The following is an 11,544-nucleotide window of genomic DNA, read 5'->3' on the forward strand; positions in this document are numbered from 1 at the left end:
TGTCTAAGTGGATTTTTTTTGGTACTTGAGCGAAAATACTTCAGGTGAGACCAATTTATTGCTCTCCTCAATTAACAGGAGTTCGTAGCAAAATTTTTATTGCGCAGTCTTAGTGATTAGAGCTTTTGAATGAAAACAACTGAACATAGAAATATCTAATCAGAATCTTTTTCCAGGAATGTTGAAAAAGACACATTTTTGGCCAGCTATTCAAATTTAGGAGTTAGGCTTAGAGACACAAAGGATTACGTCTTCTGTGAAATCAGAAAGCGGTGTGGTTGGTTTTGTCGGCCCTCAAATCACAACTTCTGTCCCCAAATAAACGTGATCCCCTCCCCCATGAGCACCCAGCGTCTATTCACATATTCCTGGAAGGTGCTTGTACAAGTTTGCAACTCCTCCAGAACCTACCACTCTTTTGGCTGTCCACAGTGGTAAATCTTTGTCCTTGGAGAAAGGACTCCCTTTTTTCAAACCAAAACTAATCCTCCCTCAAGCAAACGATGAAGTTCGGCAACAGCTGTGTTAGTCAAGAACAATCGGAAGCTATAACGTTGAGCCTGATTTTCTTGTAAAGGCAATTACCCAAAGCAGACCTCCGATGACAGAGTCATTTGGGTAAGTGTGGGGAACCCAAGGTGACCACTTTGAAGAACAGGTCCTATTTTAGTTTGCGAATAGTTTGAACTGTCTCTATTCAGACACCCCCTTCTTCAAGCACGAAGTTAGCACGAGCTTACAATACCGGAACAATAAAGGTGATGGCGTGTTCCCTTCAGAGCGATCCAGTGAACCAGACACATGGAGGAAATGTGACTTCAGAAGATGGAAGGCAGGATTCTGACTCCTTTGAGAGAATGGTCACAGTTCATAAAAATCTTTTCTTTCCAAAGGAAATGGTATGGCTTTAACTTATTTTTAAGTGTTTAGAGTGGTGGGATTTTTTTTTTCCCTCCATAAAGAAAAGCCAAGCAGGGTACTTAATATGTGCCTCCTGCCCTGTTACAGCTGTGAAATCGAGAGCCACTGAATCATAAAAAGAAGGTATTCACCTGACTTTAATAATTTATTTAACTGTGAAATCATATCCCTACTGTGGGGATATTTGGATTTCATGATATTCCCCCTGTTTGGGCCCAGTGGCTCCAGACTTCTCCCGTAAAGCAAATAGTTAATCATGTAACACATGGAATAAGTGTGTGTGATGAATATTTAGAGGCCACATAGCACCAAACAGCAATTCCAAGAAAAATCAAGGCACCTGCACTCCAGATAGGCTGAGCGGGCTTTTCTGGTAAACCTTGTTAAAAGAATGGCATTAGAAGTGCAATGTCAAGAGCAAGAGGCAGATACAATGCATTAGATAAGAGAGGTCAGGTCAGAGATGCTAATGTGGAATTACAAGGAAAGAACAGTAACTGCTGATGTTCAATGAAGAGCAAATTCTTCCCTCCTCAGATCCAGGACTTTGGGGCTGGTGTCTGTGGCTCACGGGGAGTGAAGGCTGGACTTCAAACCAGCCTTGGCCTATCCAGGTGACCCTTTGGATGGTTTCTTAGGCAGCCCCTAATTCCACCCAGCACGTTCCTCTGAGGTCATCTTCTTCCATGTCTCCCTGTTTCTCTTCCTTTGTTGTGAAGCTCCGTGCATTGTTTTTCTTTCCTGTTTCCTTGGGTTTATTTTACTTTGTTACTCTTTTCTCCATGTTTAACCAAGAGTTTTTATTTGTTTGCTTGTTTGTAGTTAGGCTTTCTTGTCTAATGTTTGGACTCCTTCCTGGTCTCAATTATTTATATGAAAGTATATAATTATTTTTATATTTTGAAATTTTGCTATATATTAATTATATATATTTACATAATATCTACTAAATATACTATAGATACAAGATGTATGCATTATAGTATATAATATATAATGTTACATACATAATCTGCATGTAGTGACAATTGATAACTAGTATTTTAAATTTCGTATTTATATTGCCCTACCCTCCTTGGATCCACAGGCCTCTGTCATCCCTCAACCTCACTTCCACACACCTTTGCACTAAAAGCTTTTGGTTCTCCAACACTTGGATAGAAATCTGCCACCAGCTGATTCATCAAAGGTCTGCTAAATCACTGGCAACTTCCGGATATGAGAGATAGATGATCGATAGATAGATAGATACATAGATAGATGATAATGCATTAGACCAAAGATCTCTGTATAGTCTATAAGTGGCAATGAAAAAAAAAGATGTCATGCAAGAGGATATAGTTTGACTTCTGTGTGACTCCCTTTTAAGGATGTGTGTTGAGAATTTATTATCTTGGGAAATTATCTTTGAACATTTTTACAGCTATGCTTCAAGCCAGCACCTGCCATTCTTTACTATACCCTATATTGGGGAGGGTGGAACCCCCCTGAAAATCACTTTCTTTAAAATTAATAATAGGTCAGGGGCACCTGGGTGGCTCGGTCGGTTGGGCGTCCGACTTCGGCTCAGGTCATGATCTCCCAGTTGGTGGGTTCTAGCCCCGCGTCGGGCTCTGTGCTGACAGCTCAGAGCCTGGAGCCTGCTTCGGGTTCTGTTTCTCCTCCTCTGTCTGCCCTTCCCATGCTCATGCTCTGTCTTACTCTGTCTCAATAATAAATAAATATTTTAAAAAATTAGTAATAGGTCAGTGGTTTCTAGTATGGAAAACCTCAGTCTCAGTTATCTTCCATTAAGGTAACATCCCCACTCGCCATCCAGTTAGATTGTGAAGGTATCAGTGGTCTGTCCTGCCCAGTGTGGCTTCCTGTTGTCTGTTACTGTTGACAAGACATGCAACAGGTTAACAAATACTAAACGGATTGGAGATGACAGGGTTTTGTGTTTTTTTCCTTTTTCCCTTCCTATGTTATTTGATAGCAGTTTGTAAGACTTCTGTGTTGACTGTCAAGAGATCAGTATTCAGATGCAGAAGGTACCGGGATTCCCAGGGATAGAGCGATGGCCTTGGAAACAGAAGATTCCATTTCTGCAGTTAGTGTCCTCCCATGTCTCCTTCAGTCTTTAAGAGGGACCAAATTGGGTGGAGTAGGGGCTACCAGCTGGCCTCAGAAGTCAGGCAAATGGGTATGATAGACATTATCTTTTACAATTGACTTTTGCTCTAGCCAATTAATTGGGAGATCTACTAATGCTTTCGCTTCCCTAAAGATTTCAGCAGCCAGAATATTTTGTAGAGAGCCTACTGAGAGCAAAACACTTCCACTGTGTTTTTAACGCAAACATTTTAGAACAGCTTTAGAATTACAGAATTACTATGACAGTGATACAAAGAGTTCCTGTGTACCCTGTACCCAGTGTCCCGTACCATTAACATCTTACATTATATGGTACAGTGCTTGCAATCAACGAACCGATATTGATGTTATTGTTAACTAAAGCAGTACTTGATTCAGATTCCCTCAGTTTGTCCTTACAGTCATTTTTCTGCTCCAGGAGCCCAACCAGGATACCACATTACATGTAGTCACTGTGTGTCTTTAGTCTCCTCTGGTCTCAGTTTCTGAGACTTCCTCTGTTTTTGATGACCTGGACAGTTGTGAAGGGTGTGGATCAGGAATTTTGCACAAGGTCCCTCACTTCGGGTATGTCCTCTGCTCTTCTCACGGTCAGGATGGAGTTGTGTGTGATTGGGATGAGGGGGTCACAGAGGGAAAGTGCCATTCTCCTCATACCGGATCAAGAGTAAATACCCTCAATGTGACTTACCACTGTTGACGTTAACATTGATCACCTCGCTCGAGGTGATGTTCATCAGGTGTCTGCAGTGCGAAGTTATTCTTTTCAGCTTCCACACTGTACTCTTGGGAAGAAAGTCAGTATACTCAGCTCACACTTAAGGAACAAGGACTTAAATACTCCATCTCTGAGGGCAGAGTATCTAAATAGATTGCTTGGGACTCTTCCGTACAGATTTGTCTCTTCTTCCCCAATTGACTTCTTCAATCATCTACTGCCATCAGTATGGATGCATGGATATTTACTTTATACTTTGGGCTACCCTCCATTACTACTTTATGTTATTACTCACATGTGTCCACCATATGCTACTGATTGCTGTTTCGGTGGGCTCATGTGACATACCCCCATTATTGCAGTTGATCGTTTACTTGGTTTCCTAACTTCCTAACTTTCTGGCACTGTAAGGCTCTAGGCTTATTCTGTATGTACTGCCCCAGACTTGGAATCAGCCACTTCTCTGGGGAGCTCTGGTTTCTTTTACTGGATGGTATTAGAAACCAAGATCTAGTAGTAGGCATTCCCACTGCTGCGGGGGAACCATTATTTCCAGGACCTCTCAGCTGACAGAGCAAGGAGATATAAGTGTGTGTGCTAACCTGTGTATATGGGTGTCTAGAAATATTTCCATCTGCAACCATCTGTATCTCTGGTAAGCTAAATGTGGGTTCCTACTGATGTATCCAACTCTAATCCGTTACTAGCCGGATCGCTGTAGCCTCCTGCTTATCTGTAACCCCCTACTCCAGCAGTGAGAAACCTCGCTCCCAACACATTATTTACTCAATTGTTCAACTGCAGTATACATGGAGAGCACTTCATCTACTGAATTTTACAAAACTGATTAGGTAATTGTGGATGATGAACATGGAAGTAAAAAAAAAAAAAAAAAGGTGGAAAGTTCTCTCCACTTATCCTAGGTAAGTGGCTTACTTAATGTGACAGAACAGGGACGATCACAAACTTACCGGTCTTATTTGGTCTGATGGGACTGTTATAAAAATTTTAAGGTGCACGGGGGAAGAAGCCGATACTAATACTATTTAATGTGTATTTCTGCTCGTATCACATGGTCAATACTTGGAGGGAAAGTAGTATGCTGGCTCAGTGGTGGCAGGCCACGTGTTTGTAGGCCCCTGCTTCCTTCTCTCCATTTCCGGTCTCTGCATATCTAAATCGTAACCACATCTCAAGGTGCAGATCAAATACCTTCTCTCTCACAAGTGCTCCTCTGAACACCCCTTTCCACTCCCAGGCCCTGACAAAATGTGGCTTCTTTCCCTTCCTTACAGTACGACATTCATCATTCCCAACCGTGTGTTCTCAATTTTTGTCTTAACGTCAGGACCTCAGACTCCTGCCCACGACCATGACCTCAGCTGAACAATTTATGCCGCTTTTATGCTACCTCCTCTGGTCATTTTTTTCCTCAGTGGCCCTGAAGAACTCTGAGAGCTTCAGCAGGCTCGGCTGTGCCAGCAGTGGGCTCCACGTGACACGCCCAGAGGGATTTCAGAAACGTTGAGCACTTTGCTCCCGCCTGCCTCGAACCTAGGCAGCCTTCTGGAAACGTGCTCGCTGGCTGTGGTGCTCAGCCTGTGTGTCTTCTCTCTCACAAAAGAAAACCAGCAAGTAAGGTGTGGCTTTGGAAATGTCAAAAAGCTGTGAAGAGATGAAAAGCCGAGTGGAAGGCTTTTGTCCCTTCTGGTGATCGAATACGCTGTGGGATCCCGCCCCTCCGGTCCAGGGCTGTGACCCCAGGGCTGTGGTGTTCCTACTTGGTGCCTGCAAAGAAGGGAGAGGAGTTACGAGAGGTGGTCAAGAGCCACTGAATCTGTGGGGCAGAGGAAGCCACTGGTGTGTGTGAAAGGACAGACCTTGCTCCGTGAGCGTGTAGTCTGCTCGTGTCTCCGTGGCTCTAAGGCTGTGTTTCTGTACAAAGCGGTGGGAGTATTTATGACGATCGTCCACAATATGTTTCCTTTTAGCCGTATCTTCAATCTAAAGACAGCTATTGTTTATGCAAACTTTCCATAGAAGTCTAACGAAAAATTTATTTCCTGTCTTGATTTTGAGTTTTTTCCTGATCTTAGCCACGTTTTTCTTTCTGTTTCTTATCATTTCTTCCCCTGATCTCCTGCTCCTTCCCTTTCTGCCATCTGTGAGATTTTGACTACAGCTAATTTTTCATTTTAATGTTCTCATTTCTCTCCCCTTTCCCCCTCACACGCTTTTAAAACAAGTCCTTGGTTTTGCTTTCTTGATAACCTTTTCCTTATCTTCCCACAACGGTGTCCCTAGCTATGGCTAACTCATTTAGTAGCTGTACTGTGGGTAGTTTAAAAGCTTGACCAGGGAGTTCTACTAACAAACTACTTGCTATTACTTCCAGATACTCAGGTTAGCTGGAAAAAAAAAAAAAAAGTCTTGTCCTGGCTTGACATAACACTAAAAGTCTCCCAAACTCTAGTTTACCTGCAGTGTTGGGGATGGTGTCTGCAGCAGAAGTGTTTGCAATGTTTTCCTCTGGGTGCCAGGGTTCAGAAACCAGGACTGGAGCCCTGTCCTGGGGTGTGGTTTGGGTCAGGGTGAACCGAATGACCACAAAGTCAAGTTCTCACTAGGAGACATGGTGTCGCGTAGTATCTTCCAGATCCACGCTTGAAGGTCTTGCCTCTAGGAATATACACCCTTTAGTTCTCTGTATGTTCCAGTTTTCCTTCAATAAGCACAAATTATTTGAAGGTCAGAACAATGTTTAAGAATATAGTAAAGGGCAGGCCTCATCTGTGTTAATACTTCCTTCCTGGCCACCTCACCTTGGACGGGTGCTAAACTGCAGATTTCTCTTTATAAGAAGACTTGTTAATTTTTCAAGCTGCAGCTCGATGTGCTTCTCGCTTTCCAGAGCAAAAATGTTCTCCTGGTCTCACTAAAGTGCAATCCAAAATTTCTCCATTACAAGGTAAAGTTAAGAGGGGAAAAAACTAGGATTAAAGGTAAGGGTTGTTTGGGCACCGAGTAGAAGCCATACGGAAGGGGAGACAAAGGAACCCTGTGTAGCCATTATAAGCTGGAGGTTCGGTTTGCTCTCCTTACTCGTTACTTTAGAACTTAAACGTTCGTCCCAGATGATTTGTCACAATGAACTCATTCTTCCTCAGAACCTAAGTGGGAATCTTGAGATCGTTCTTACTGTGCCTGGAAATCCAGTGACTGTCAATGTGTGTAGTGCTTGATTAAGCTGTATCATAATTTGTAGTAAATCTATGTAAGTCATAGACTTTAAAAAATACTACCCCCCACCGAAGGCTGTCCATTAAAGGGGATGCATTTTCAAATTTAGGGCCCATTGTTGTAGACTATTTTTGTTTTGTTGTTATAGACTGGGTTTTGCAAAGCTAGCTGAATGAATGAAGTTTAAATTTAGTAGTGCCCTGAATACCGCTTCTCTAAATTCAGAAATTAGTAACACACCGTTTGAGGAAGGAACCTAACTCAGAAGAAAGGTTAAACACAAATACACCTGCATGTACTGTAATATCATTTGAATGTCAATTTTGATACAGCAGGTATTTCAAGCAGCAAATGTTCATTGCTTTCATCTTGGCGGCGCGGCATCCCAGGGGGTTCTAGAAGCACAAAGTGAAAGACATGATCATCGTCTTCTAGGGGGTTCAGAACCCAAGGTCACCTTTACACCTGGAAAAGCAGCAATGCAACCAGGTTGCACGATGTTCGCAATAGCATGGGAGAGCATACCCACCCGGAGCAGCTCCGGGTCCCAGAACCACCCCTCCTGCTCACCAGCTGTGGGGTTCGGCAGCCGGCTTCACTCATCTGACCTCTGAGGTCCAGCATTATGGTCTGCTAGAAAAATGGGGACAGATTCTGCCTTCTCCCCTCACAATGGCGTCTGTGAGGATTACGATTCCATGAGACCCAGGAAAACCACACACAGTGGACAAGGAACAAACCCAGTGCTGTGTTATCATGCAGGTTCAGAGGAGACTGCGCCCTGCTGTTGTACTATTCTGGCAGACGGGTTCTTTTTTTTGTTTTCAAGTTTGTTTATTTTGGGAGAGAGAGAGAGAGAGAGAGAGAGGGAAAGAGAGAGGGAGGGAGAGAGCACCAGCAGGGGTAGGGTAGAGAGAAAGGGAGAGAAGGAGAATCCCAAGCAGGTTTGAGGAGCCCAATGTGGGGCTCGAACCCATGAACCATGAGATCATGACCCAAGCCAAAGTCAAAAGATGGATGCCTAACCAACTGAGCCACCCAGGTAACCCTGGCAGACGGATTCTTACAATCAGGATTTAAGCTGGACCTTTAATGAATGTAAGGACAGAGTGGCCTGAAGAGTATTCCAGGCATGTTAAAAGCAGGAGTGGCAAAGATACATTTGCAAGACAGTATATGTAATTCATCTGCCTTTAGACTTCATGTTTATTATCATGAATGCTATGAGTGTATGTGGGGGAAGGGGAACTAACATTACATATAAATTTTCAAACATGATTTGGCTACAGAACATTAAAACCCATCACGGGAAGGTGCCACAGTGGACGTTTGTCATGTGCTATTCTTTATGCCCGTATTTACAGATGGGGCCACCACATATTTTTGCTTCCAATTATGGTCTCAAGTCTACCTTTGCACAGGAAGCCCTGTCTTGGCCCCTCCAGTCATTTGAACACTCTTGCGTTCTTTGCTTTTCTTCCCTTTTTCATGTACACACTGTGTGCCCCCAGCTGGATTATAATGGCCCTGAAGTTGGGAAGGTCTTTTGATCATGCCACCTCCCAGAGCCTGGCAGGATGGCGTGTCTGTGCCGGTGCAATGGTGTGATGCCAAAAGACCATTCCTCCTCCTCAGTGCCGACGTGGTCACTGCTTCTGACGGTCAAACCCACTTGCAGATCTATTGGTAGGTTTCAAAGTATCATTCACAAATAATACACTTGCACTCGGGTAGAGAAAAAGTCAAATGTATTTTTAAGACTTCTGAAGAACCCGTCATTTTGTGCTGAGTTACCATTATCCTAGTCCTTAATGTAAAGATGCCATGATCTTTTGTTTGATGTGAAATGGTTCAATACCAAATTCTGTTCTGAACCCAGAATACAAGTCTGTTACTCCCCTACTTCAATCCTCCCGTTGGCCAAAATTAGTTGAATCAGATCCAACTCTTTCCTAGGGCTTGTGAGGTGCCTCCTGACCTGGTCCCCACCTTTCCCTCCCATTCCCACCTGCCAGTGTCCCAGCCAGAACCTTTCGTTGGGCTCCTTGCGGCCTCCAGATCATTTCTGAGCCTCTTCTGCCCCCACCACCCCATCATGGCACCCACTCACTACTCAATCTTCAGGTTTCACTGATCTGGACTGCAAGAAGCTTGCCTGCCTTGCAGACCCTGGCACTCTTCTATGGGTCCCCCTGGCTCCGACACTTCCTTCTCAGGGTCAGGGGTTATTTCTTGTCCCTGGGTAGGTTTTCCTGTGATGGAGACTCTGAGATGAAGATCTGTATTGGAGGGAATGCCCTTGGGCTCAGGCGCCATGAGAAAAGAAGGGAGAGAAAGGAGCTGGCCAACGAGAGGTTGGGCTGTGTCAATTCTCTTCAGCTGAAGTCCATCAGGAACATACCTGAAGTTCCATAGATCGAGTCCATCACTCACTGCAGAGAATGAGACGCACACTGTGGGGAACCACGGGCCCCTCAGTACAAGTGTTAGAAAGAAGCTCAGGTAGCATTTGGGCTTCAGGTAGGTGGGGTGGGAGAAGACCGAAGGTCCTCTCTAGATTGGACGCTGCCAGTGCAATCTAGAAAACAAAATGGCAGCCTGTCTGTGATGGGTGTCTCCATAAATCTTACCCCTGGCGAGGGAAGAGTAGGATGAGGACAAGGTTGTAACCGGTAATCGAGTAGCAGCCACTCATTCTGGCCAAGAAGGGGTGACGGGAAAATCTGTTACTGTTTGAGTGGCACAGTGACCATCTTTATGCTTAAGTGAAACTCTGGAGAGGGCTTGCATCATCTTGTTCGATTTTATTCTGTGAAGTTGTTTATGTCCAACAGGAGAATAACGTGGCCCAGCTGTGAGCGCCGGGCCGGCTCTGGTTATGAATGCCTGGTCTTTTCTCCTTTCGCAGCTGTGACACGGTTCCAGCCAGTCCCTGGGCGGACCCCCGAGGAAGCTCCCAACCTGGGTGACCCTGCAGAGTGGTCTGGTCTCCTGACGCTCCCACGGCTGTCAGCCGCTGGAGGCAGGCCGCCCCGGGAGGGCAGGGTGCCGGGGCGGAGTGGGCTTTCCAGCTCAGGCAATTCTGGAGGAGAGCCCATCTGTGGCCTGAGTGACAGCACCGCCCCGGCAGCAGAGTCCCTCGTTCGCAGGGCGAGCAGGTGGCACAGCACAGCAGCCACTCCACCTCCTGGCGTCACTCTTCCTGTGACAGTGAGCTCTGGGACGACCAGGACTGAGGCTCTCTTGGTCTTCCTTGCACCTGCAGAGAGAGTCTAACACGGCGCCTGGCCCATACTCAGTCCTCCATGAATATGTGTCAGATAAATCAACGAGCTGCTCGTCACGAGGTCCTCATCTTCCACTTGACCAAATGTTCTGCTCCTGGTCTTTGAGTGTAACATTTTCTTTCCAATTGACAGCTTATTTCCTGTGGACTATCAGTCACCATCCAGAACGTCCAGAGCAACTGTTCTCAGCAGTGAATGGGTGGCATCAATTAGGTTCCTGGAGAAACTCTCTCAAAGGATCCCTGCTGGGCCCCCAAGGAGACCCTATCCACTCAGGATTGTGATTCACTCAAGTCCAGCGTGGTGCCCAGGTATGGGTATTTTGAAAAAACTCCCTAAGACTGAGTCTGTTTCCCTTGTAACCTGCCCTTCCCCAGCCCCCCAAAAAGAAGTCTTCAAGTTTTGTGGTAACTTCTAAAAATGGCCATTAGGAATCAGGGAATTTTTTTTCTACCTTCTTCCCCTCAGACATAGTTCTAAAAAGCCAAACATGAAGTTACATCACTGCCAAGCTGAAGAGCATTCTATTGAGATACCTTATATAACAACTAACATTTTCCAAAGACATAAAATATGATTGAAAAAATTCCTTCTTACAATTACAAGAATCCTATTTAAACTGAAAGCCTCATCCTTGGGTCTTCCAAGGACTCTCTGGAGATACAAAGATTTCCACTACATACAAATAACATGCCAGCCCATGGCACATCCTCTCCACCAACACAGATCCCCTGGAGCCACTGCTTCTGGATTCAGTGTCACATTCACCATTATGAATGCCTCTTTAGAGGAGAAAGCCATTCCCAAGCCTGCCCCTTGGCAACATAGGAAGCAGGTGAATTTGTCTTAAGCCACTTTTCTGTTTCCTGTCCATCAGTGTCTTACAGCCTTGTCTCTCATACTCAGGAAGAAAGCCAATACCTATCTAGAAAACTTCTCCTTTCCAAAAGCATTTATATTATAAAAGAATGTACAATGGGAGGATGCTGGTGATCATGACCTTCTATGTAATCTCACAATAGCCTGCTTATGTGTCTTTCTGCCCCATCAGTCTGTAAGGAGCTTCTTACTGGTGGGGAGTAGAAGGGGGTGGGAGCTCTGTCTCTTAGTCCTCTTTGCAATTTCTGTGCTGAAGCAGACACATGTTTATGAATGAATGAGTGAATGAACGAACAAGCGAATGCATGCCTAGGAGTAGCAGGGGGGATGTAAGCATTTGCATGACCTTGACAAAGTCTCATA

At 44.8% G+C, this 11,544-nt stretch overlaps 1 long non-coding RNA gene across 1 annotated transcript; it reads right to left on the reverse strand.

The window, feature by feature from the left end:
• Positions 1–4,809: 4,809 nt before the first annotated feature.
• Positions 4,810–10,053, reverse strand: LOC131506394 (uncharacterized). Its single transcript, XR_009258907.1, has 2 exons — positions 6,254–10,053; positions 4,810–5,563 (listed from the first exon to the last, which is right to left on the reverse strand). It is a non-coding gene; the product is annotated as an uncharacterized LOC131506394 (long non-coding RNA).
• Positions 10,054–11,544: the final 1,491 nt, after the last annotated feature.

The sequence above is a fragment of the Neofelis nebulosa genome, chromosome 3 (genome assembly GCF_028018385.1).
Source record: "Neofelis nebulosa isolate mNeoNeb1 chromosome 3, mNeoNeb1.pri, whole genome shotgun sequence".
In the NCBI taxonomy this organism is placed as follows: domain Eukaryota; kingdom Metazoa; phylum Chordata; class Mammalia; order Carnivora; family Felidae; genus Neofelis; species Neofelis nebulosa.